This window comes from Bubalus kerabau, chromosome 18, assembly GCF_029407905.1.
Source record: "Bubalus kerabau isolate K-KA32 ecotype Philippines breed swamp buffalo chromosome 18, PCC_UOA_SB_1v2, whole genome shotgun sequence".
Taxonomy (NCBI): domain Eukaryota; kingdom Metazoa; phylum Chordata; class Mammalia; order Artiodactyla; family Bovidae; genus Bubalus; species Bubalus kerabau.
Genome location: NC_073641.1, coordinates 548,402 through 576,047, shown reverse-complemented (window position 1 = coordinate 576,047; position 27,646 = coordinate 548,402). Strand labels below are relative to the sequence as shown.

Genomic DNA, 27,646 nt, shown 5'->3' with positions numbered 1-27,646 from the left:
CTTTAGGGCTTCCCTGGTAGCTCAGGAACTTCACTGAGACCCAACACTCTCCCAGGGAGTTGTTAAAACTGGTCTCTTTCTGGATGAACCCATTTTGAAACCATCCATGTTAACCGGTAATACATGGTAATTCAGTAATGCATCTACTTACCTCCCCCAGGCCTCCACCCCTGCAAAAGTCTTTGTTTATTCATTTTACGTACAACCTGATCATAAAACATACAACCATACTTAAAACCACTGGGATGGAATTCAGACACCATAAGTTTCAGTTTGGCCACTTACTGAGCCTTTGTCAACTCTAAAGAAGGCAGCAACCTCTATGAGCTTTACTTTTCATTGTTTTTTAAACGGGAGATATACGAATGCTGCCTATTTCAAAACAATGAAACAATATAAACATAGGGTTTACATTTATTTACCTTGGAAGAGAGTACATTTTTATGTATTTTAGAGAACGTGAGATAATGAGAAAAGTCTTCTTTTTTGAATTTGGTTAGCTGCTGCCCATAAGAACTGTTTTACACTTCCCAGATGTCCCTTCTGAAATGTTGTTTTTCTCCAGCATTAGTTTATAGTTCTATACCAGTAGTTATTTCTACATTGTACTTTCAAATCCTCCTCATTAGATTTCTTTTTTTTTATTCTTGCATTCTCACTCTGCCTCTCATTACATGGTAGATGCTTCATAAATTTCATTAATGAAATTAGACCAGATTGAAAAATTCCCCAAATTTGGAGTTATCCTTATTCAGGCATGCCATCTGCTGGTTCCCTGGTGTATCTGTTAGTCGGCCTGAATTCCTTAATCCAATCAAGTACAATTCATGTGGAAGCATTGCTGAGTTTGTGTGTTGGGCAATTTTCCCACGTTCTTTCACTTCCTGTGTGCAGGTGCTATTCTTTCATTGAACCTCTCCAGAATTGTTTTTCCTGCAACCTTCTTTTACCTGTTGGCCACTCTAAAAACCCGGAGAAACGGAGTTTACGTTTCAGAACCCCGGTGTGACCAGAACGATATAACTGGGCATGCTCAGTAGGTTGGCCTGATTTGGAACATACTTACAGCTTGAAAGGGGGCATTTAATGCTGTTTGTTTCAGGATTGGCTGCATATTCGTCCTAGCACTCTATTGAGAGATGGCAGCCTTTCCCACCCTCTGGGCCCTCCCACTTTTCCATTTTGTCCCCGTGCCCAAATTTGGAGCCAGCCCTCCAGGATCTCCCAGCCAATCAAGAGACCACACATTGTTGCCTAAGAGACCCCGGATGCCAGCGAAAAGATTTATAGGTAGTGATTGGCCTACTGGAAGGGGTGGGGGCTAGACGGAGTCACAGAAACAGGAGCTATGGCAACACCAGCGCTAGAGGCTTGAGGAGAAAGACTTGAAGAGAAAGCCTTAAAGAGGTGAGAGCAGTGATCGGTGCATGAAAAAGATGGAGACTCTTTTGAGAGCTCTTCTCTCAGGTCCTCCTGGGCTTCTCACGAGGCTTGGCAGTGACCCCGGGAATTACATTTTGCTGTGTATTAGCAGTTAAATGACCAGGTGCATCGTATATATGAAATTAACAACCAACAAATAATTACTTCTGTGCTTATCAAAGCACTAGGTCTTTGCATTGTCTTATAGTTTCTCTTTGTTTCCACCTAGTTGAATATAAGATGAATTCATATTTAAATCTAGATCAGATCAGATCAGATCAGTCGCTCAGTCGTGTGCGACTCTTTGCGACCCCATGAATCGCAGCACGCCAGGCCTCCCTGTCCATCTCCAACTCCCGGAGTTCACTGAGACTCACGTCCATCGAGTCAGTGATGCCATCCAGCCATCTCATCCTCTGTCGTCCCCTTCTCCTCTTGCCCCCAATCCCTCCCAGCATCAGAGTCTTTTCCAATGAGTCAACTCTTCGCATGAGGTGGCCAAAGTACTGGAGTTTCAACTTGAGCATCATTCCTTCCAAAGAAATCCCAGGGCTGATCTCCTTCAGAATGGACTGGTTGGATCTCCTTGCAGCCCAAGGGACTCTCAAGAGTCTTCTCCAACACCACAGTTCAAAAGCATCCATTCTTCGGTGCTCAGCCTTCTTCACAGTCCAACTCTCACATCCGTACCCTATTTCCTGATCATTTCCTGGCAATCTCTATTTCCTTCTCTGATGATACTGCAGCTTACAATGGGTGAGCTGTGTGTTAGTGGAGAAACTCAACCGTGTTCTGCTCTGTAAACGCCAAATAAAAACCCGATTATCCTGAGTCTAACCCCAATGTTCAGTTCCTAATGTTGAGTTGTACCTTCTTTGCCACTAGCTTTAATCCTTAAACCACCTCACCTCCACTATTGTGTTCATTCATTCCGCTGATTGAGACAAGGTTTTATTGAGCACCTACTGTGTACTACTGAGTTTAGGATTCAGGTGAGCACATTCAGAAAACCACATTAGCAGAGAAGCACCAGTTTTGTACCACATTCTCTGATCTGAAGTTCAGTGTGTCTGTACAGATAGTGCATGAAGGGAGAGGAAGGAGGATGAACCAAAAAGGTAAATTCATGGTGCACCTAGATCAGCATGCTAAGGATTCTGTAGCCATTACTGAGTCTCTGAAGGTTTTTGAGCTGACAAATGACAAACAGACCTTTAAAAAAATACTTCCCTGAATAGAGTAGTGGTTAGCCAAAGTTGGGGAGGAGGGAAGTGTGGAGATATTGATCAAAGGGTACAAACCTTCAGTTATAAAAGGAATAAGTTCTAGAGACCTTATGTACAGCATGGTGACTATGTGGTGATGGTGGTGGTAGTTTAGTCGCTAAGTTGTGTCCCACTCTTGCAACCCCATGGACTGTAGCCCACCAGGTTCCTCTGTCCATGGGATTCTCCAGGCAAGAACACTGGAGTGGGTTGCCATTAACTTCTTCAGGGGATCTTCCTGCCCAGAGATCATGGTGACTATAGTTAATAATAATATATTATATACTTGAAATTTACTAGAAGAGTAGATCTCAAGGGTAATCACACACACAGAAGCACACACATGCACACACACGCACACATGCACACACACACAGTAACTATGGGAGGTGATGGATATGTTACATAGTTTGATTGTGGTAAGCATCCCACAATGTGTACATATACTAAAACATCACCTTAAATATATACATTTTTTTTGTTAAAAAAACCCTCTTGTAGTAGACTGTAATCTCCATTACAGGCAAGACTTGTCTTTATACCTGTAATACAAACCTAATAAGTCTTTAGTGAAGTTGTGCAATGGTGACAGTGTGAAGAATGGCTTTGAAGATGGGATTGGAGGTGTGTTACCACTGGAACTTGACCAGAGGACCTAGCCTTGCCTTTAAGCATGACACTAGAAGCACACACTGGGGGTAAGGGCCAGAAGCCCTTTTTCTTCCCCTTTATCCAAAGAAAAATTAAAGGGGAACATGCAAGGACAGCCATTAAGGGGGAAAGAGGTCATGAAAAAACAACAGCCAGGTTTGTATGTAGAAGGAGGGAAGGCAACTTGCTTTGTCTTGTAATTTTTTGGTATGTTGTATGAAAGCGTCTGAGTGGTCTATACTGTGAACCAGTGTGGACATGCAGATATGCACACTGCCCATCTTCTAGAGTGGACAGAGGAAAAAAACTGTAAAAGGATAATGACAAAAACCAGGGCAGGATACCTCCATATGCCTGCTTCAGGAAGACTATTACCAAGAGGGCTCTTTTGCTCAGCCAGGCCCATCTCCTGAAAACCAAACTTTACTCAAATTGACTTGAAAAAAAAAAAGCCTAATTCAAATGATTTCTAGCTCTGAAGAACCAGGAAGGAAAAAAGAAAAAAAAACAAAACAAAAAAAAACAGCAAAACCTTAGGGAGGACCTGGAAAAACTACTTTGTCTTAATCAGAAATCGTGCTTAGAATCAGTCAGATTGTTTTCTACTCAAACTGGGAAAAGAGAGTTTCTGAGCTTACAACAGACGGTTTTAACCTGGTATAAGCAAAATGTAATGTTAATATGCGGAGAAGGCAATGGCACCCCACTCCAGTACTTTGCCTGGAAAATCCCATGGATGGAGGAGCTTGGTAGGCTTCAGTCCATGGGGTCACTAAGAGTCGGACATGACTGAGTGACTTCCCTTTCACTTTTCACTTTCATGCATTGGAGAAGGAAATGGCAGCCCACTCCAGTGTTCTTGCCTGGAGAATCCCAGGGACGGGGGAGCCTGCTGGCTGCCGTCTGTAGGATCACACAGAGTTGGACACGACTGAAGTGACTTAGCAGCAGCAGCAGCAATGTTAATATGAATTTTTCTAGGGAGAAGATTCATAGTTTTCATCATATCCTCAAAGAGTTTTATAGGCCTGAAAAAAATAAAATAAAAGATGGAAAACAATTGGTTTAAGGAATTCCCTGGCAGTCCAGAGGTTAGGACTCTGTATGTTCATTGCCGAGGACCAGGGTCAATCCCTGGTTGGGGACTAAGATTTTGCAAGCCGAGTGGCTTAGCCTAAACAGATAAATAAAAATTGTTGTGTACACACAACTTCAATCAATTTAAATAGAAGAAACATCAACCATGAATAAATAGCAATAAAAAAGGAAATATGTGATTTTTAACTGAGCAGATCTAGACTCAGTGACCATGCTTTATATATTTGCCTGCTCATGTGTATTTTTATAGCAGCCAATTAATAATACTGTAATGAAATCATTTCTTACATCTTTGCAACTTAGCTGTTAGGAGCTAAGAATGTGAGGGCTCATCTGAACCTCCTTTATTTCCCCTTATTCCAGTGGAGTGGTATCAGCAGGCAACTGCAGGAAGACATTATCTATGGTTTAAAACCCTGAGGTTTTAAAACTATTGGCTTTCTCTTCAGCTCTAATTTAAACCTGAGAGGGAATATTACATGTCAAGTGAGAGTCACAAAATTTCAGATCTAGCATTTGGGGGAATCCTCTGTAAGTCCAAAACTAACGGTTAATTTAAAAAATATATATTTGTTTTTATTTATTTGGCTGTGCCAGGTCTTCGTTGTGGCATGTGGATCAAAATATTGTCTGGGTGAATTCCCTGGTGGTCCAGGGGACCTGGGTTCTATCCCTGGTCAGGGAACTACATCCCACATGCCCTAACAAAGAGCTGGCTCAGCCAGATAAATAAATAAAAAGAAATCTTTTTTTAAATTGTCTTATATTTGTTGCTATACTTTTTGGAGCCCTGGGTCAGGTAGGCAAATCCTGTGCAGGCTCCAACTCAGCACCACTGCTTTGGATCTGAAACATACCTTCAGAGAGGAAGAAGGCACAAACAAACAGAAACACTGAAGCTATATACTGAAAAATGCCATCCATCTGCTTTAAATATTTTTACCTTAAAATATTTTGTTGTGCCCCCTTCAAGGAGAGGCTTTGAAGAACTCTGGAAATAACAGGAAGTTCTAAGAAAGTCTGTGGTGATGCTATTTTATTTTTTTTTAACTTTTTATTTTGTGTTGGAGTATAACCAATTAACAGTGTTGTGGTAGTTTCACATGAACAATGAAGGGTCTCACCCATACATATACATGTATCCATTCTCCCCCAGCCAGGCTGCCATTGAGCACAGTTCCTTGTGCTATATCATGGGTCCCTGTTGGTTATCCATTTTAAGTATAGCAGTGTGTACCTGCCCAAGTCAATCCTAAAGGAGATCAGTTCTGAGTATTCATTGGAAGGACTGATGCTGAAGCTGAAGCTCCAATTCTTTGGCCACTTGATGCGAAGAGCCCACGCATTAGAAAAGACCCTGATGCTGGGAAAGATTGAAGGCAGGAGGAGAAGGGGATGCCAGAGGACGAGATGGTTGGATGGCATAACTGACTCAATGGACATGAGTTTGAGTAACCTCCGGGAGATGGGAAAGGACAGGGAAGCCTGGCATGCTGCAGTCCATGGAGTTAGTCAGACATGACTGAGTGACTACTTGCAAAAAGTTTCAAAGCTAGTAAGTTTTAGAGCCAGGATCCAAACTGTGTAATGTAAAAAGTTTTGGTTGCAAACAACAGAAATAGATTCTAGCTAATGTGTGTGTGCTGTGTGCTTAGTCGCTCAGTTGTTTCCAACTCTTTGTCGCCCGCCAGGCTCCTCCGTCCATGGGGATTCTCCAGCCAAGAATGCTGGAGTGGGTTGCCATGCCCTCCTCCAAGGACTCTTCCCAACCCAGGGATCGAATTCAGGTCTCCCGCACTGCAGGCAGATTCCTTACCATCTGAGCCACCAGGGATGCCCCTACAAGAAGGGTCTTCTAGCTAATGTAGGTGAAATTTATTGAAGGCTATCAGGTGGCCCACAAAATGGATAAGAAAGGACATGCATGCATGCTAAGTTGCTTCAGTCGTGTCTGATTCTTTGTGACCCTGTGGACCATAGCCCACCAGGGTCCTCTGCCCCAGGGATTCTCCAGGCAAGAATACTGGAGTGGGCTGCCATGGCCTCCTCCAGGGGATCTTCCTGGCCCAGGGATCAAACCTGCATCTCTTCTGTCTCCAGAATTGGCAGGCAGATTCTTTACCACTAGCACCACCAAGGAAGCCCCTCCAAGAAGAGTCTAAGAACAGCTTAACAGTCTACGCAGAGCATCTATGGTACTTTGAATGATCACCTTGGCTGTAAAGCAAGGATAAGCCAGCATCAGTTACCTGGCCTAGCTTAGTCTTATGACTGGGCAAGGGGAGGCCACCTCGATTAACCAACCCAGCAGACCCTAAACACTGAGGGAAAAGTAATCCCTCGTGGAAATTAGAGTGCTTTAATCCAATGAAGACATACATAGGGACTTCCCTGGCTGTCCAATGGTTAGAATTGGATCATAAAGAAGGTTGAGCGTTGAAGAATCGATGCCTTTTAATTGTGGTACTGGAGAAGACCTTTGAGACTCCCTTGGACAGCAAGGAGATCAAATGAGTCCATCCTAAAGGAAATCAACCCTGAATATTCATTGGGAGGACTGATGCTGCAGCTGAAGCTCCAGAACTTTGGCCACCTGATGCAAAGAGCCGACTCCTTGGAAAAGACCCCGATGCTGGCAAAGATTGAAGGCAGGAGGAGAAGGGAGGCAAAAGAGGATGAGATGGTTGGATGGCATCACGAACTCAATGGACATGAGTCTGAGCAAACTTGGAGATAGTGAAGGACAGGGAAGCCTGGTGTACTTCAGTCCATGGAGTTGCAAAGAGCTGGGCACAACTTAGTGACTGAACAACAGCAGTCATGGTTAAGACTCAACATTTCCAATACAAGGGATGTGAGTTCATCTCCGGTGGGAGAACTGAGATCCCACATGCCGTGAGGCCACAAAAATGAAGGCAGACATATACAGTACTGGGTGTACTGTATATTTTCCCCAGTGTATTTTTCTCAATAAACCCAAATCTGCCCATATATAAATTCTTGGCCTTGTCCATTGTACTATTCTACTTCTTAAACATGGTAGCAAGCTAGAGCCCTTGTTAGCTAGATGTCAGAAAGTTAACAGAGGAAGAAGGAGGTCACAAGGGACAAAATGGAGTAGATCAGATTGCACAGTGATTTTATAAATACTTCTTTCTGACCAATATGGTATGTTCTTAGCTAAGAGTGATTCTGATTTTTCCCGCTTGGTCCAGTGAAAATCAAACAGAGTTAAACAGACCTGGGTCTGATTCTCTGTTTCACCACCTACTGTCTGTATAACTCTGGGCAAAGCAAAGTGAGCCTCATTTTCTTCATCTGTAAAATAAGCTAAAACCCACCACCTTACCATATTGTTATGGGTTTAACTGAACAAACCTGTTAAGTGCCTGACATATAAAATACTCCCAGTAAATGTCACTCTCCCCCTAGTCCCTGTCCCAGTGTACTGAAAAAGATTATATGGTATTAGTATTTTTAGTATTCTGAAGATTGTATGATTCATTTCTTCTGAAGACATAGTTTTTCTTACCGAAGAATATTCAGTTATTTCATGATGGCATTTCCACCTCCAAAAAACACAAATGGTCCCAAAATGCAGACAAAGATGAGTACCTGGACACCCCTAAACCATCAGCTTTTGAATGACCGGGTGAGTAATAAGAACTATTGTATTAGTTGAAATCATACTTTGAAGGGAAAAAAAGCATTAAAATTTTGGTAATCAAAACATGAACAGGAATTGCTTAGGATTGTATAGTGGATAAAAAAAAAAAAAAACAAAAAAAAAAAAACAAAAAAAAAACCCAAAAAACAAAATGAAGGATTTCTTCAAAAATTTTAATTGAAAAAAACTGAAATACATTTAGAACAAAAATAAAGAAAACTTTAATTGAGCCCCAGTTACCTGGCCAGAGTTGGCAAGAGATACAAAGTTCCTGCTTAGAAAGAAAGATCTTAGGGACTTCCCTGGTGGTCCAGTGGCTAAGACTCTTTGCTCCCAGGGCTGGGGCCCAGGTTCTATCACTGGCCAGGAAATTCAATCCCACATACTGCAACTAAAGACCTTGTGTGCTGCAACTAAGACCCAGCACAGTCAAATAAATTAATAAACATTTTTTAAAGATTTAGGAGATGAGAAGGAAGAGTGTCTACCAGCTCCCCTTCACCTCCATATCCAACTGGTTTTCAGGTTCTGTGAGTCTTCCTCCGAGGTCTCTTCATCCAGACCCCTTTTCTCCTTTGACTTGTGCACATCCAGCTCCACGTTCTCAGTTCACACACTCACCCCCCTTTGCCTGGCACATTGCAGTAACCCCTCAGCTGGTTTCACTGTCTCTAATCCATCCTCTATTCTGGTCCCAGAATGATCTTTCTAAAGTACCAAACTAATCCTATGAAGCAAGAGATAACAGACTGTTCCAAAGAATAAATTCCACCCTACCCACCATGCATAGCACTGAGGACCCCTTCATGTGTGTTAGTCACCGAGTCATGTCCGACTCTTGGAGACCCCATGGACTATAGCTGGCCAGGCTCCTCTGTCTGTGGGATTCTCCAGGCAAGAATACTGGAGTAGGTTGCCATGACCTCCTCCAAGGGATCTTCATGACCCACGGATCGAACCCAGTGTCCTTTATATCACCTGCATTAGCAAGTGAGTTTTCTTTTTTTAATTTATTTGGTTGCAATTTTGTTGAAGCATGTGAACCCTTAGTTGAAGCATGTGGGATCTAGTTCCCTGACCAGAAATCAAACCCAGGCCCCCTGCATTGGGAGCATGGAGTCTTAGCCCCTGGACCACCAGGGAAGTCCCAGCAGGTGAGTTCTTTAACACTGGCTCCACCTGGGAAGCCTGAAAAGCTTTTGTCAAATTTTATGAGAATTTCTAGGGAATTCCCTGGTGGCCCAGTGGCTCAGTCTGTGTTCCCAATGCAGGGGGCTGGGTTCCATCTGCGTTCAGGAAACTAGATCCCACATGCCGCAAGAGTTTGCATGCTGCAGCTAAAGAACTCACATGGCACAACTAAGACCCAGTGCAGTCAAATAAATAAAAATGTTTAAAAATTTCATGATTATTTCTAGATGAGCAATGATAAGAGAAATAACAATTTCTATTAGAAATGATATTTATTTTGTTGTTCAGAACTCCCATTTTATCACCCTCCCCCGCCATTTTTAGTTTGGTTTAGTTAGGTTCTAGTTTGGAGTAAAACTATTTTCAAAAATCTTAGCCTGCCATATGTAAAATAGATAGGCAATGGGAATTTGCTGCATGGCTCAGGAAACTCACACAGGGGCACTGTATCAACCTAGAGGGGTGGGGTGGGGAGAGAGAGGGGCTGCCAAGTCACTTCAGTCGTGTCCGACTCTGTGCGACCCCATAGACGGCAGCCCAACAGGCTCCCCGGTCCCTGGGATTCTCCAGGCAAGAACACTGGAGTGGGTTGCCATTTCCTTCTCCAATGCATGCAAGTGAAAAGTGAAAGTGAAGTCGCTCAGTCGTGTTCGACTCTTCGCGACCCCATGGACTGCAGCCTACCAGGCTCCTCCGTCCATGGGATTCTCCAGGCAAGAGTACTGGAGTGGGGTGCCATCGCCTTCTCCAAGAGAGAGGGGAGGGAGGTTCCAAAGGGAGGGGATATATGCATACCTATGGCTGATTCATGTTGAGGTTTGATAGAAAACAACAAAATTCTGTCAAGCAAAATCCTTCAATAAAAAAATAATTAAAATTAAAAAACTGTCAAATCACTATGTTGTACACCTGAAACTAACATTATATTGTATGTCAATTATAATTCAATAAAAATTAAATATAATACAAATTTAAAAAATCTTGGACCGTGTATATACCCATATGTATGTGAATGAATGTATCAGTACTTAAGACACACACATGGAAATTGCATATGTATACAGCAAACTGATAATAGTGAGTGCACAAGTGCCCAGTCTTGTCTGACTCTTTGCAACTCCACAGACTGTAGGCCTCCAGGCTCCTCTGTCCGTGGAATTTTCCAGGCAAGAATATTAGAGTGGGTCGCCATGCCCTCCTCCAGGGAATCTTCCCATCCCAGGGATTAAACCCACGTCTCTTTATGTCTCCTGCATCAGCAGGTGGGTTCTTTACCGGTTGAGCCACCAGAGAAGCCCAACTATCAATAGTGGTTTCCCCTAAAATGTTGGACAACATGGAAGAGTGGGAGGGAAGTCTGTTGGAAGAGAGAGTTTTTTTTTTTTTTTTTTACCCTATACACTGCAATATTTAACCATTTAAAAAACAAATATAAGTAAAAGCGAGCAAAGAACAGTAATGCTGAGAATTAAAAAACAAGGGTTCCAGATCAGCTATACTAAATAATCTCCAGGGAAAAGACATCCGAGAAGAACGTGAGGAGCAAGCATGAAGGGAATTGGTCATATTTTCAATATGGTGGGAAAATAGAAGAGCCGTTGGAGCAGGATGGTGACAGAATTGCATCTGCATTTCCAAACGGTCATCTTGCTCCACGTCACTAATGATTGGAGAGACTCAACTCCAAACGCCAAGGAGGGACCACTTCGCCCGAGTCCGACTGGGCCTCATTGCAATGTCTGTCCATAGCAGATGCTGGAGAAGCTGTGGAGCAAAGGGAACTCTCCTCCACGCTGAGTAGGAATGGGAGTTGGTACAGCCGAGATGGAAAAGAGTATGGAGGTTCGCGAAGGAACTAAAAGTAGAAGTAGCCTATGGTTCAGCAGTCCCACTCCCAGGCATAGATCCACCCCCAGTCCAAGCCAACAAGCCAGATGCCCCGTTTGGGCACATCGATCTGTGCGCGCGCTCGCATGCGCATGCGCGATCGCCTGCGAGGCTGGGGGTGGGGCGGGGGCTGGGGCTCTGGCTGGAGTCGGTGCAAGCCCCGGGATTGCCTGAGGCAAGCCAAAGGAGCCCCAGAGGGAGACGGGACGGCCGGTCGTCTGGTTTCCTGAAAGCCGAATGCGAATGCGGAGGGGCTCGCGGGCCGCGGGGAGGCAACCCAGGTCTGCAGCGGGAGTCGGGGCCCCGGCCACCCACTCACTCCCCCCGCCCCGGGAGGGGCTGGGGCTGCGGGGGTGGCGGGGGGGCGAGGGGGGTGTGGGTCCAAGAATTGGGACGCGGGGCGGGGGCTAAAGGACCTCTTCTGGTAGGCAAAAAAGCCTCCAGCACCCGGAATTCCCAGGTGGTCTCCCATCCAAGATACTAAACAGGCCCGACCCTGCTTAGCTTCCGAGATCAGACGAGATCGGGCGCCTTCAGCCCGGTAGGGCCGGAGACGGACGCGGCCGCCGCGGGGCGCCCAAAGAGCCTTGCGCTTCGCCTCCCTTTCGCTCTGACCTGCAGGTCGGGCCAACGGGCCGCCCCTCTCCTCGGGGGGCCGTGCTGTACTTGAGCCGCACGACCCGCGACCGCACTCCAGCCTGCTGACGCCGGCCCGGCCCCCGAACACCGCCAACACCAGACCAGCAACCGCCTGGCCGGGCCCGGGGGCCCGATGGGCTTCCAGGACCCCCCAGTGACCGGGAGGGCGTGCGTGCGTGCGCGCGGGGCCTGGGGGGTGGGCTGAGGGGTGCGGAGGTCTCGGCGCCCTCCCACCCCCGGCCACTCCAGACCCGGCCGCGCTGGCTGAGCGGGGCCTCCCCCCCCATCCCCTTCGCTGCTCAGGGCCGCGCGACCCCGGAGGTGTCGGTCTTCGGGGCCCGCCGCCTCCCGATCCCCGCGGCCCGGGGGCCTCTGAACCTCCTGCGGGCCTAGGCGCAGCGAATCTTGAGCGCCCAACTTGCCCGGCACCTGCCCGCTGCCCAAACCCACCGGGAGCCACGGAGGCGCGGTCGACCGGAGCGCCTCAGCCCCGCCCCTTTGCCCTACCGAGGCGCCCCCCTTGTCCCCACGCCGCCCGCCAAGCACCCGACCTTCCTGAGAGAGCAGACGAACCACAGGCAGGCACACAGACAGACACACACACTCGCACGCACCCACGCCATGGGAGACAGCTGGCCTGCGCGAGCTCCTCAGCCAGAGCCATAGCACCTGGGAGAGGCCTGGGCCAGATCAAAGGCCCGGCGGATGGCTGTCGGGAGAGACAGAGGAAGAAATCCATGAAGCTTCCGAGACAGACTCCAAGACGGCGAGAGGGAGATAAACACACACACACACACACACACACACGAGTGTGGTCTTTGGAAATTCTTCTGTTCGTAGTTGCTGGGTTGAGCCCAACTTTTATAGGCCCCATGGAGTGCGGCCCATCAGGCTCCTCTGTCCGTGGCATTTCCCAGGCGAGAATACTGGAGTGGGTTGCCATTTCTTTCTCCAGGGGATCTTCCCGACCCAGGGATCAAACCCGAGTCTCCTGCGGGCGTTTGCCTTGCCATCTGAACCAGCACATTGCGAATTCCCTAGGCAAAATACAAAGAAAAGAGCTCGTGTGCTACTAAGTGGAAAGATGATTGAAGAAACAGAAGGTGTCCTTTGTTGGTATCTTTGAATCTTTCTTTAGTTTTCGTTGATTTTTACTCTTAAGGCTACTTGAACAAGGCAAGAGAGAAACCCCAGAATTGAAAAGCAATTGACTTTTTTGAAAGAAACCTGTGCAGGTTAAGCACTCTTCGTTTTTGAGAGATGGTGAAATGCAAAATCTTGATTCAACACATATGACTTTGGTGAACTTTATTTCAAATCTCCATGATGAACCCCTAAGGCGTCCAGGAAGAAAGGAGTAGAGCGGGAGACAAAAAGAGCAACCTTTCCCCTTGGCGCCATCCCAACCAGCTGCTTAGTTCCTTCATCTCATGGACTACCATCTGGGCTTATCTGGTTTGTCTGATTCTTGTTTCGGGGCCCGTTTCTAGTCACAAGGCTGTCAACAGTGGGGGGTGGGGTGGGGTGGGGGGGAAGCCCTTCTTTCCATTCCACATGAGACCCAGTGGACAATCCAGGCCCTGGCCACTGCATAGAGCGTGCAGCAACAATATCAACGGTGATGCTGGTTAACAACGCATATTCCTGGAATCCACTCCGTTGGCTACTGAGTGTGTGCGGTGGTGGTCTGGAACCTATACCTGGAAGCTTTCTTGATGATTGCAAATGACACCAAAGTCCGAGGACGATGGAAGATCTTCACGTTTCTGCAAGAGCCACACACCTCCAGAAGGAACCGCAAGACTTGCCTGACATGGTCAAGGTCTAAGTATTGGACTACACGTCGGAAGGTCTCCACCTTTGCTATGGAAGTCAAACGATCTTTCTTGGAAATGAAAATGGATCACACTGAACGTTCACATTCTTCTAGAGCATTTGAAAAGCCCTAAACTGTAGAAATCTGCTGTACGAGTTCCTTGAAAGCAAGAACCCATACTGATGGATATGTCTTAATGCCTTAGATTGTGCCTTGAATATAGCGTACACATGAACCCAGGAAAGGAAAGAATGGAATCGCCAAATATACAAAGAGATCAAAAGTGCCGAGCCAAGTGACACCTTGACGCTTCCAAGAACTTTTCTGTCTTTCACACACTGAGTAAATCCTGAGCACCTACGATGAGCTGGGAGGCATGTAATAAGTTTCTGGAACTAGAAGGCGGAGAGAAGCAGACACAGAGTTCCTGCTTTCACTGAGACGAATCTAATGATACATCACAGGCAGATCCTTTGAGAACTTGTCGAGGGGCCTCTACCCTCACCAAAACCTGGGTGTCAGGGAAGGCTTTTCAGAGTAACCATTGCGTTGAGGTCCATAGGTTGAACCTACGTAAACCAGGGTTGAGATGCAGGAAGAATTTCAGGCAGGGAAAACAGCATCCTGGAAGTCTACGTGACCAGGGAAACTTAGGACGTTCAAGAAATGAAAATGCCCTATGGGATGGAAGCCAAAGAGTGCAGAGGGCATTCCAGGGAAAAGACATCCGAGAAGAACGTGAGGAGCAGGCATGAAGGGAATTGGTCGTATCTTCAATATGATGGGAAAATACAAGAGCCGTTGGAGCAGGATGGTGACAGAATTGCATCTGCATTTCCAAACGGTCATCTTGCTCCACGTCACTAATGATTGGAGAGACTCAACTCCAAACGCCAAGGAGGGACCACTTCGCCCGAGTCCGACTGGGCCTCATTGCAATGTCTGTCCATAGCAGATGCTGGAGAAGCTGTGGAGCAAAGGGAACTCTCCTCCACGCTGAGTAGGAATGGGAGTTGGTACAGCCGAGATGGAAAAGAGTATGGAGGTTCGCGAAGGAACTAAAAGTAGAAGTAGCCTATGGTTCAGCAGTCCCACTCCCAGGCATAGATCCACCCCCAGTCCAAGCCAACAAGCCAGATGCCCCGTTTGGGCACATCGATCTGTGCGCCCGCTCGCATGCGCATGCGCGATCGCCTGCGAGGCTGGGGGTGGGGCGGGGGCTGGGGCTCTGGCTGGAGTCGGTGCAAGCCCCGGGATTGCCTGAGGCAAGCCAAAGGAGCCCCAGAGGGAGACGGGACGGCCGGTCGTCTGGTTTCCTGAAAGCCGAATGCGAATGCGGAGGGGCTCGCGGGCCGCGGGGAGGCAACCCAGGTCTGCAGCGGGAGTCGGGGCCCCGGCCACCCACTCACTCCCCCCGCCCCGGGAGGGGCTGGGGCTGCGGGGGTGGCGGGGGGGCGAGGGGGGTGTGGGTCCAAGAATTGGGACGCGGGGCGGGGGCTAAAGGACCTCTTCTGGTAGGCAAAAAAGCCTCCAGCACCCGGAATTCCCAGGTGGTCTCCCATCCAAGATACTAAACAGGCCCGACCCTGCTTAGCTTCCGAGATCAGACGAGATCGGGCGCCTCCAGGCCGGTAGGGCCGGAGACGGACGCGGCCGCCGCGGGGCGCCCAAAGAGCCTTGCGCTTCGCCTCCCTTTCGCTCTGACCTGCAGGTCGGGCCAACGGGCCGCCCCTCTCCTCGGGGGGCCGTGCTGTACTTGAGCCGCACGACCCGCGACCGCACTCCAGCCTGCTGACGCCGGCCCGGCCCCCGAACACCGCCAACACCAGACCAGCAACCGCCTGGCCGGGCCCGGGGGCCCGATGGGCTTCCAGGACCCCCCAGTGACCGGGAGGGCGTGCGTGCGTGCGCGCGGGGCCTGGGGGGTGGGCTGAGGGGTGCGGAGGTCTCGGCGCCCTCCCACCCCCGGCCACTCCAGACCCGGCCGCGCTGGCTGAGCGGGGCCTCCCCCCCCATCCCCTTCGCTGCTCAGGGCCGCGCGACCCCGGAGGTGTCGGTCTTCGGGGCCCGCCGCCTCCCGATCCCCGCGGCCCGGGGGCCTCTGAACCTCCTGCGGGCCTAGGCGCAGCGAATCTTGAGCGCCCAACTTGCCCGGCACCTGCCCGCTGCCCAAACCCACCGGGAGCCACGGAGGCGCGGTCGACCGGAGCGCCTCAGCCCCGCCCCTTTGCCCTACCGAGGCGCCCCCCTTGTCCCCACGCCGCCCGCCAAGCACCCGACCTTCCTGAGAGAGCAGACGAACCACAGGCAGGCACACAGACAGACACACACACTCGCACGCACCCACGCCATGGGAGACAGCTGGCCTGCGCGAGCTCCTCAGCCAGAGCCATAGCACCTGGGAGAGGCCTGGGCCAGATCAAAGGCCCGGCGGATGGCTGTCGGGAGAGACAGAGGAAGAAATCCATGAAGCTTCCGAGACAGACTCCAAGACGGCGAGAGGGAGATAAACACACACACACACACACACACACACGAGTGTGGTCTTTGGAAATTCTTCTGTTCGTAGTTGCTGGGTTGAGCCCAACTTTTATAGGCCCCATGGAGTGCGGCCCATCAGGCTCCTCTGTCCGTGGCATTTCCCAGGCGAGAATACTGGAGTGGGTTGCCATTTCTTTCTCCAGGGGATCTTCCCGACCCAGGGATCAAACCCGAGTCTCCTGCGGGCGTTTGCCTTGCCATCTGAACCAGCACATTGCGAATTCCCTAGGCAAAATACAAAGAAAAGAGCTCGTGTGCTACTAAGTGGAAAGATGATTGAAGAAACAGAAGGTGTCCTTTGTTGGTATCTTTGAATCTTTCTTTAGTTTTCGTTGATTTTTACTCTTAAGGCTACTTGAACAAGGCAAGAGAGAAACCCCAGAATTGAAAAGCAATTGACTTTTTTGAAAGAAACCTGTGCAGGTTAAGCACTCTTCGTTTTTGAGAGATGGTGAAATGCAAAATCTTGATTCAACACATATGACTTTGGTGAACTTTATTTCAAATCTCCATGATGAACCCCTAAGGCGTCCAGGAAGAAAGGAGTAGAGCGGGAGACAAAAAGAGCAACCTTTCCCCTTGGCGCCATCCCAACCAGCTGCTTAGTTCCTTCATCTCATGGACTACCATCTGGGCTTATCTGGTTTGTCTGATTCTTGTTTCGGGGCCCGTTTCTAGTCACAAGGCTGTCAACAGTGGGGGGTGGGGTGGGGTGGGGGGGAAGCCCTTCTTTCCATTCCACATGAGACCCAGTGGACAATCCAGGCCCTGGCCACTGCATAGAGCGTGCAGCAACAATATCAACGGTGATGCTGGTTAACAACGCATATTCCTGGAATCCACTCCGTTGGCTACTGAGTGTGTGCGGTGGTGGTCTGGAACCTATACCTGGAAGCTTTCTTGATGATTGCAAATGACACCAAAGTCCGAGGACGATGGAAGATCTTCACGTTTCTGCAAGAGCCACACACCTCCAGAAGGAACCGCAAGACTTGCCTGACATGGTCAAGGTCTAAGTATTGGACTACACGTCGGAAGGTCTCCACCTTTGCTATGGAAGTCAAACGATCTTTCTTGGAAATGAAAATGGATCACACTGAACGTTCACATTCTTCTAGAGCATTTGAAAAGCCCTAAACTGTAGAAATCTGCTGTACGAGTTCCTTGAAAGCAAGAACCCATACTGATGGATATGTCTTAATGCCTTAGATTGTGCCTTGAATATAGCGTACACATGAACCCAGGAAAGGAAAGAATGGAATCGCCAAATATACAAAGAGATCAAAAGTGCCGAGCCAAGTGACACCTTGACGCTTCCAAGAACTTTTCTGTCTTTCACACACTGAGTAAATCCTGAGCACCTACGATGAGCTGGGAGGCATGTAATAAGTTTCTGGAACTAGAAGGCGGAGAGAAGCAGACACAGAGTTCCTGCTTTCACTGAGACGAATCTAATGATACATCACAGGCAGATCCTTTGAGAACTTGTCGAGGGGCCTCTACCCTCACCAAAACCTGGGTGTCAGGGAAGGCTTTTCAGAGTAACCATTGCGTTGAGGTCCATAGGTTGAACCTACGTAAACCAGGGTTGAGATGCAGGAAGAATTTCAGGCAGGGAAAACAGCATCCTGGAAGTCTACGTGACCAGGGAAACTTAGGACGTTCAAGAAATGAAAATGCCCTATGGGATGGAAGCCAAAGAGTGCAGAGGGCATTCCAGGGAAAAGACATCCGAGAAGAACGTGAGGAGCAGGCATGAAGGGAATTGGTCGTATCTTCAATATGATGGGAAAATACAAGAGCCGTTGGAGCAGGATGGTGACAGAATTGCATCTGCATTTCCAAACGGTCATCTTGCTCCACGTCACTAATGATTGGAGAGACTCAACTCCAAACGCCAAGGAGGGACCACTTCGCCCGAGTCCGACTGGGCCTCATTGCAATGTCTGTCCATAGCAGATGCTGGAGAAGCTGTGGAGCAAAGGGAACTCTCCTCCACGCTGAGTAGGAATGGGAGTTGGTACAGCCGAGATGGAAAAGAGTATGGAGGTTCGCGAAGGAACTAAAAGTAGAAGTAGCCTATGGTTCAGCAGTCCCACTCCCAGGCATAGATCCACCCCCAGTCCAAGCCAACAAGCCAGATGCCCCGTTTGGGCACATCGATCTGTGCGCCCGCTCGCATGCGCATGCGCGATCGCCTGCGAGGCTGGGGGTGGGGCGGGGGCTGGGGCTCTGGCTGGAGTCGGTGCAAGCCCCGGGATTGCCTGAGGCAAGCCAAAGGAGCCCCAGAGGGAGACGGGACGGCCGGTCGTCTGGTTTCCTGAAAGCCGAATGCGAATGCGGAGGGGCTCGCGGGCCGCGGGGAGGCAACCCAGGTCTGCAGCGGGAGTCGGGGCCCCGGCCACCCACTCACTCCCCCCGCCCCGGGAGGGGCTGGGGCTGCGGGGGTGGCGGGGGGGCGAGGGGGGTGTGGGTCCAAGAATTGGGACGCGGGGCGGGGGCTAAAGGACCTCTTCTGGTAGGCAAAAAAGCCTCCAGCACCCGGAATTCCCAGGTGGTCTCCCATCCAAGATACTAAACAGGCCCGACCCTGCTTAGCTTCCGAGATCAGACGAGATCGGGCGCCTCCAGGCCGGTAGGGCCGGAGACGGACGCGGCCGCCGCGGGGCGCCCAAAGAGCCTTGCGCTTCGCCTCCCTTTCGCTCTGACCTGCAGGTCGGGCCAACGGGCCGCCCCTCTCCTCGGGGGGCCGTGCTGTACTTGAGCCGCACGACCCGCGACCGCACTCCAGCCTGCTGACGCCGGCCCGGCCCCCGAACACCGCCAACACCAGACCAGCAACCGCCTGGCCGGGCCCGGGGGCCCGATGGGCTTCCAGGACCCCCCAGTGACCGGGAGGGCGTGCGTGCGTGCGCGCGGGGCCTGGGGGGTGGGCTGAGGGGTGCGGAGGTCTCGGCGCCCTCCCACCCCCGGCCACTCCAGACCCGGCCGCGCTGGCTGAGCGGGGCCTCCCCCCCCATCCCCTTCGCTGCTCAGGGCCGCGCGACCCCGGAGGTGTCGGTCTTCGGGGCCCGCCGCCTCCCGATCCCCGCGGCCCGGGGGCCTCTGAACCTCCTGCGGGCCTAGGCGCAGCGAATCTTGAGCGCCCAACTTGCCCGGCACCTGCCCGCTGCCCAAACCCACCGGGAGCCACGGAGGCGCGGTCGACCGGAGCGCCTCAGCCCCGCCCCTTTGCCCTACCGAGGCGCCCCCCTTGTCCCCACGCCGCCCGCCAAGCACCCGACCTTCCTGAGAGAGCAGACGAACCACAGGCAGGCACACAGACAGACACACACACTCGCACGCACCCACGCCATGGGAGACAGCTGGCCTGCGCGAGCTCCTCAGCCAGAGCCATAGCACCTGGGAGAGGCCGGGGCCAGACCAAAGGCCAGGCGGACGGCTGTCGGGAGAGACAGAGGCAGAAATCCATGAAGCTTCCGAGACAGACTCCAAGAGGGCGAGAGGGAGATACACACACACACACACACACACACACACACACACGAGTGTGGTCTTTGGAAATACTTCTGTTCGTAGTTGCTGGGTTGAGCCCAACTCTTATAGGACCCATGGAGTGCGGCCCATCAGGCTCCTCTGTCCGTGGCATTTCCCAGGCGAGAATACTGGAGTGGGTTGCCATTACCTTCTCCAGGGGATCTTCCCGACCCAGGGATCAAACCCGAGTCTCCTGCGGGCGGATGCCTTGCCATCTGAACCAGCACATTGCGAATTCCCTAGGCAAAATACAAAGAAAAGAGCTCGTGTGCTACTAAGTGGAAAGATGATTGAAGAAACAGAAGGTGTCCTTTGTTGGTATCTTTGAATCTTTCTTTAGTTTTCGTTGATTTTTACTCTTAAGGCTACTTGAACAAGGCAAGAGAGAAACCCCAGAACTGAAAAGCAATTGACTTTTTTGAAAGAAACCTGTGCAGGTTAAGCACTCTTCGTTTTTGAGAGATGGTGAAACGCAAAATCTTGATTCAACACATATGACTTTGGTGAACTTTATTTCAAATCTCCATGATGAACCCCTAAGGCGTCCAGGAAGAAAGGAGTAGAGCGGGAGACAAAAAGAGCAACCTTTCCCCTTGGCGCCATCCCAACCAGCTGCTTAGTTCCTTCATCTCATGGACTACCATCTTGGCTTATCTGGTTTGTCTGATTCTTGTTTCGGGGCCCGTTTCTAGTCACAAGGCTGTCAAGAGTGGGGTGGATGTTTGGGAGGGGGGGGAAGCCCTTCTTTCCATTCCACATGAGACCCAGTGGACAATCCAGGCCCTTGCTACTGCATTGAGTGTGCACCAGAAATATCAACGGTGATGCTGGTTAACAACGCATATTCCTGGAATCCACTCCTTTGGCTACTGACTGTGTGTGGTGTTGGTCTGGAACCTATATCTGGAAGCTTTCTTGATGATTGCAAATGACACCAAAGTCTGAGGACGATGGAAGATCTTCACATTTCTGCAAGAGCCACACACCTCCAGAAGGAACCACAAGACTTGCTTGAAATGGTCAAGGTATAAGTATTGGACTAAAGGTTGCAAGGTCTCCACCTTTTCTATGGAAATCAAAATATCTTTCTTTGAAGTGAAAATGGATCATACTCAACGTTCACGTTCTTGTAGAGCTTTTGAGAAGCCCTAAATTGTAGAAATCTGCTGTACGAGTTCCTTGAAAGCAAGAACCTAAATTGTAGAAATCTGCTGTACGAGTTCCTTGAAAGCAAGAACCTATATTTATGGATATGTCTTAGTGTCTTAGATTGTGCCTTGATTATAGTGTACACGTCAACCCAGGAAATAAAGAATTGAATCGCCAAATATACAAAGAGATCAAAAGTGCTGAGCCAAGTGACACCTTGACGCTTCCAAGAACTTTTCTGTCTTTCACACACTAAGTAAATCCTGAGCACCTACGATGAGCTGGGAGGCATGTAATAAGTTTCTGGAACTAGAAGGCGGAGAGAAGCAGACACAGAGTTCCTGCTTTCACTGAGACGAATCTAATGATACATCACAGGCAGATCCTTTGAGAACTTATCGAGGGGCCTCTTGTCTCACCAAAACCTGGGTGTCAGGGAAGGCTTTTCAGAGTAACAATTGAGTTGAGGTCCATAGGTTGAACCTACGTAAACCAGGGTTAAGATGCAGGAAGAATTTCAGGCAGGGAAAATAGCATCTTGGAAGGCTATGCGACCAGGGAAACTTAGAACATTCAAGAAATGAAAAATGCCCTATGGGATGGAAGCCAAAGAGTGCAGAGGGCATTCCAGTTAAAAGACATCAGAGACTAACGTGGGGAACAAGCATGAAGGGATGTGATCATATATTCAATATGATGGAAAAATACAAGAGCAGTTGGGGCAGGGAGATGATAGAATTTCTCTGCATTTCCAAAATGTCATCTTGTTCCATAACACTAATATTTGGAGCGACTCAACTCCAAGTTACAAGGAGGGACCACTTCCACGAGTTCGAATAGTCCTCATTGCAAAGTCTGTCAATAACGAATGCTAGAGAAGATGTGACCAAAGGGAACTCTACTCCACATGCAGATTGTGTGGGTGAATTCTCTAAGAAATTAAGGGAAGGAGTGCTACATCTTGTTTGTTGTATTGTGTTTTGGGGGAACTATTTTGGAATTAGAGGAGCCCATTCCTCAGTATATGATTTCCAAACTAGGCAAGTATAATTACAGTCTGATAAGATGTAACTCAAATAACTTCTGAATGTTAATTGATTTTGAAAGAGGAAATAATCTTGCAAGAGAAATATAGACAAACAGGAAAAGCATAGTTGTCAATATATTAACCTAGAGATGGTACAAATATTGTTTAAGAAATATGAAAGTTTCATGGAGTATTTCGCATGAAGGAATTATTTCCTCTTAAAAGTCAAAAGGGCTTCCCTGGTGGCTCAGAGGTTAAAGCATCTGCCTGCAATGCAGAAGACCTGGGTTTGATCCCTGAGTCAGAAAGATCCCCTGGAGAAGGAAATGGCAACCCACTCCAGTATTCTTGCCTGGAGAATCCCATGGATGGAGGAGCCTGGTGGGCTACAGTCCACTGGGTCGCGAAGAGTCAGATACTACTGAGCAACTTAACTACCTTAAAAGTCAAAAAGGATCATGAGTCCACTCATAAAAATGATTTGTTCTTCAGTTTTATCATGAATTACCTGACTAAAGGATGATTATGTATTGTATTATTCCTTCAAAATTATAGCACATTGTTCACTTTCCAGATTTTTATTTAATTGATATTTATTTAACATTGACTCTGTGCCAGCACTGCAAAGCCCACCCACACACCCTACACCAATTTTGTGACTTCATTAGAAACCACTTAATCAAGCAAATTCTATAGTTACCTCTATTTTACATCCTAAATTGGCACATTATATGTCGCCCTACTTAACACTATTAAGATTATCTCTTTTTTAAAATTCTTGATAAACATAATTCCTGGCTTCCTCACAAAATAATTTAAATTATATAAAAACTGGAACTTTGTCTAATTTATCACTGTATTCTTAGCTCTTCGAGGAATATTAGTACTAGATATTCAAAAGACTCGTATTAAATGAAAATGATTTCAGTGGGTCTCAAAAGAACTTGTCTTTAAAAGGCATTGGTGCGGGGAGCTGCCCGTCAGAACGGGGTCCTTTGTCCGAAGGACACAGCTCTGGGAGCTGCCTCAGTCCTTGAGGGTTTGCTTGCAAACATAGCTCTCTGTCCCGCCACCCCAGAGATTAGGCGCTTATTTACTGCAGGCACCTGGAGTTCTGTGCAAACTTCTCACGCACAGAGAAATATTATCTGGTGTAAGAAATAATAACAGGGTGCCATTCCCATGCTCTCAAGATTTCTTGTGACTGTTTGTAAGATGTGTAGGTCAAACAAAGAAAATGTTAACTGTCTTGTCTTTCTCACGCTCTTCTGTATAAATGTGAGATGCTGAATAAAGTTGGTGTCAGACTGCGTCCCTTCGTGGAGACGTGTCTGAACCTCTCGACCGCATCTTTGTTGGAGATTTCTCTTGCTTTCGTTTCTTTTCTCAGCCCCGCCGTGCACGTTCTCGGGACCTGATCGACTTTGCCGTCTAGCACCGGCACATTGGTGCCATTTAAAGTAGATATTAGGTTTCCATTTTTTCATCAATGATTCGTTTCATTGGTTTTGTCATTTCAGATAACTTTCTTGAACATCAGATCATGGAAGATAGAAATAATGTTACTGAATTTATCCTCTTAGAACTTTCTATGGACAAGAAAGTCCAGATCCTCTGCTTTTTATTTTTCTTATTCTGTTACCTGGCTATTTGGTTGGGGAATTTGATCATTGTGATTTCTATTACATGCAGTCAGCTAATCACCCAGCCCATGTACTTCTTCCTTAACTGCCTTGCACTCTCAGATCTCTTCTACACCTCCACTGTGACACCCAAACTCATGACTGACTTACTGATGGAGAAAAAGGCCATTTCCTATAAAAACTGCATGACACAGCTTTTCACCACCCACTTCTTTGGGGAGGGGGGAATGAGGTCTTCACCCTCACAGGGATGGCCTGTGACTGCTATGTGGTCATCAGCAAACCTCTCCACGACGCCATCACCACGAACAGGCAAAAACGTCACTCAGTTCTCATAGCGTCGTGTGCAGGGGGACGTCTTCATTCTCTTGGTCTCTTTCTTCTTGTGATTGTTTTACCTTTCTGTGGCCCCAGTGAAATAGACCACTATTTCTGTGATGCATATCTTTTGTTGAAACTAGCCTGCACTGATACACACAAAATTGGCTTTTTTGTCATTGCCAATTCTGGCTTGATGGGACTGGTGCTCTTTGTGGTTTTGATGGCCTCCTACATTTTGATTCTGTATAATGTGTGCACATATTCTGCAGAAAGCCGCCATAAAGCACTTTCCACCTGTAGTTCCCACATCACAGTCCGTGATCCTCTTTTTCACACCTGTCATCTTTGTTTACATTAGACCTGCCACAACATTACCAGAGGATAAAGTGTTTATGCTCTTCTACACAATTATTGTCCCCATGCTCAACCCGCTTATCTACACACTTAGAAACATGGAGATGAAAAATTCCATAAGAAGAGTTTGGTGCAATAAAAGGTTCTGGGAAGGGAGCTTAATGATCTGAAGGTCATTCATCTCTGACTCCAGTGACTGTCTTCTCATCACTCCCTCTGTTGCTGAGTCTCTCCTGCTAATGGGAACATCAGGCAGAATGTGTAAAAGCCAAGCCTCCAACAACAGCTTGCCTTCAGTGGTTCCTTCTTTATTTTCCTCTCAATGCGTTTTCCTTGATTTCACTTTTCACTAATAATCCCCTTTGTTTAAAAAAAAAGAAAAGGAAACTTTTTACAGAGTAAAAACACACTGAAAAATCTGGAGGGAGAGTGATCCTGCCTGTATTGAAGGCTAAACCTGGGGGAGACTTCGCTCTCAAAATACTTGGCCTCAAGGTATAAAAGGTAATAATATGTTACAAGGTAAAAGACAGTTAAAGAATCCACCTGCTAATGCAGGAGACACATGTTCAATCCTTGGGCCAGGAAGATCCTCTGGAGAAGGAAATGGCTACCCACTCCAGTGTTTTTGCCTGGGAAATCCCATGGAGAGAGGAATCTGGTGGGCTACAGCCCATGGGGATGCAAAACAGCTGGACATGATTCAGCGACTAAACAAAAACAAAAAGGCAGTTATAGGAAAATAAGAACAATCACATACTGCAAACTCCTTTCAGAACTATATACCTAGCCTCGTATCCTACAACTCTAGATTTCTTTTAATCAAGTACCTAGAGATTTTTTTGTGTGTATTTGTGAACTGCTATTATTTTACTTAAGTGAAAAGAATATATAGATCTAAATACAACATAGTGTAAAGTCCAGCCTTATAGTCGACATGGCAAGTCTTACAGTCTGAAAAGCAAGTCACTGTGTGATCTGTTTGTGAAGTAACATTGTAAGTATTGGGGGAAATATATGTGTATATATATATATATATATATATATATATATACACACAAACTCATGCTATTTGAACTGGGTTTGACATTAAGTATACATGATCAAGGAATAAATAAACTACAACTGACTTTGCTACAAAAAAGAAGAAAATATAAATCCTTTAGTTCCTCAAAACAGATGATTTATCTCAAAGTAAAAGACTTTCACTTACTATCTAAATTCAAGTGTAGAATAATCCTAAAATAATATTTGACAAAATATAGATCAGACTCAGTGATGGGAATATATATATATATATATATATATATATATATATATTCTGCTGCTGTGCTTAGGTGTTTCTGACTCTGTGGCCACATGGACTGTAGCCCACCAGGCTTCTCTGTCCATGGGGATTCTCCAGGCACAAATATCGGAGTGGGTTGCCATGTTCTCCTCCAGGGGATCTTCCCAAGCCAGGGACTGAACCCAGGTCTCCCACATTGCAGGCAGACTCGTTACCAACTGAGCCATCAGGGAAGCCCAAGTATACTGGAGTGGGTAGCCTATCTCTTCCCCAGGGGATTTTCCCGACCCAGGAATCAACCAGGGGTCTCCTGCATTGCAGGTGGATTCTTTACCAGTTGAGCTACCAGGGAAGTCTAATGTGTATACATCCATACCTATAGGATTTTCATGATTTTCTAGGGCAAAGTATACATTTTGTTTGAAATACATTTTTAAGATTGCTGCATTTTCTTATGAAAATGTGCATAGTTTTGGATATAAAATGTAACTATTAATAGTATAGATTTGTATTCTATATAATGAGTTAAACTATATTTAATACTATAGATTTATTTTAGGTAATAGGATATTTTCTAATGTTTCTCTCTCAAATAATGTAATATTTTTTAGAATTAATAGGACAGATGATGGATTTTAAAGAATCATATTATTACTATGTCATAAAAATGTTGTTAACTGTTCTCCACACAAAGATAGGCCATATTAATATTTGGCTATATTATGTGTGTGTCTCCTTCAGAATTTTCCACAGTTTATTGTGACCCACACAGTCAAAGGCTATGGCATAGTCAATAAAGCAGAAATAGACGTTTTTCTGGAACTCTCTTGCTTTTTCGATGATCCAGCAGGTGTTGGCAATTTGATCTCTGGTTCCTCTGCCTTTTCTAAAACCAGCTTGAACATCTGGAAGTTCATGGCGCACGTATTGCTGAAGCCTGGCTTGGAGAATTTTGAGCATTACTTTACGAGCAACAAAGATCTGTCTAGTCAAAGCTATAGTTTTTCCAGCAGTCATGTATGGATGTGAGAGTTGGACTATAAAGAAAGCTGAGGGCCGAAGGATTGATGCTTTTGAACTGTGGTGTTGGAGAAGACTCTTGAGAGTCCCTTGGACTGCAAGGAGATCCAACCAGTCCATCCTAAAGGAGATCAGTCCTGGGTGTTCATTGGAAGGACTGATGTTGAAGCTAAAACTCCAACACTTTGGCCACCTGATGAGAAGAGCTGATGCATTTGAAAAGACCCTGATGCTTGGAAAGGTTGAGGGGAGGAGGAGAAGGGGACAACAGAGGATGAGATGGCTGGATGGCATCACGGACTCAACGGACATGGGTTTGGGTGGACTCCGGGAGTTGGTGATGGACGGGGAGGCCTGGTGTGCTGCAGTACATGGGGTCTCAAAGAGTCAGACACGACTGAGGGCCTGAACTGAACTGAATATGTATGTGTCTTATTTTTGTACTTGCAAGATACTTTGCAAATATTATTTTGCATATTTTGCTGAATATTTAAATGTCAAAAAAGAATGGTGTTTCAGAATTGTAAATAATAATCTTAAGGAGGCAGAAGTTATCAAAGTAACTGAATGAATATGTTGTAAATAATGTAAATCAACCAAATCTTACTTAATTTCCCAATTGAATTATCTCCTCAAGTGGATCAGTTGTTTGGAGTTACATTTTCATAAAGATCATCCATTCGTCTTCCCAGATAGTTGCGAATATCTGGTAATAACTGATATTTTTCAATATCCCCATCTCTGTGTTTGCTTATAGTGTTTAACAGCCTTCCATAGAGACCTCAGCTCTGCCTTCATGTGTAAATTAAGCAGAAACCATAATCCATGACCTTCAGCCATGAACTACGGAGTTTAATACCAGATATTTTGGGTGAGGAATTTTTAAAAAAGATGCTTACAATATATGCCATTCTTATCTCTCCTGTTAATAAATACAAGTACTAGGAAATAAAGAGGCCAGAATATATTGCTTCATTTCACAGAGACATCATTCATACAAATCTCTCTCTCTCGGAATGAGGCTTAAAATAAGACATTATTCTGCCTGCCTCATTCAGTCTGGATTCATGAGCAGTTCAGGTTGTGGGGTGGTGGTTGCTTTTCGCTAGTAAATCACACTGTATGAGAAA

General features: G+C 47.3%; 3 pseudogenes; all 3 read right to left on the bottom strand.

The window, feature by feature from the left end:
* Nucleotides 1-11,616: 11,616 nt before the first annotated feature.
* Nucleotides 11,617-11,736, bottom strand: LOC129633402 (uncharacterized; annotated as a pseudogene).
* A 3,425-nt stretch (nucleotides 11,737-15,161) lies between these two features.
* Nucleotides 15,162-15,281, bottom strand: LOC129633534 (uncharacterized; annotated as a pseudogene).
* Nucleotides 15,282-18,706: 3,425 nt separating this feature from the next.
* Nucleotides 18,707-18,826, bottom strand: LOC129633533 (uncharacterized; annotated as a pseudogene).
* Nucleotides 18,827-27,646: the final 8,820 nt, after the last annotated feature.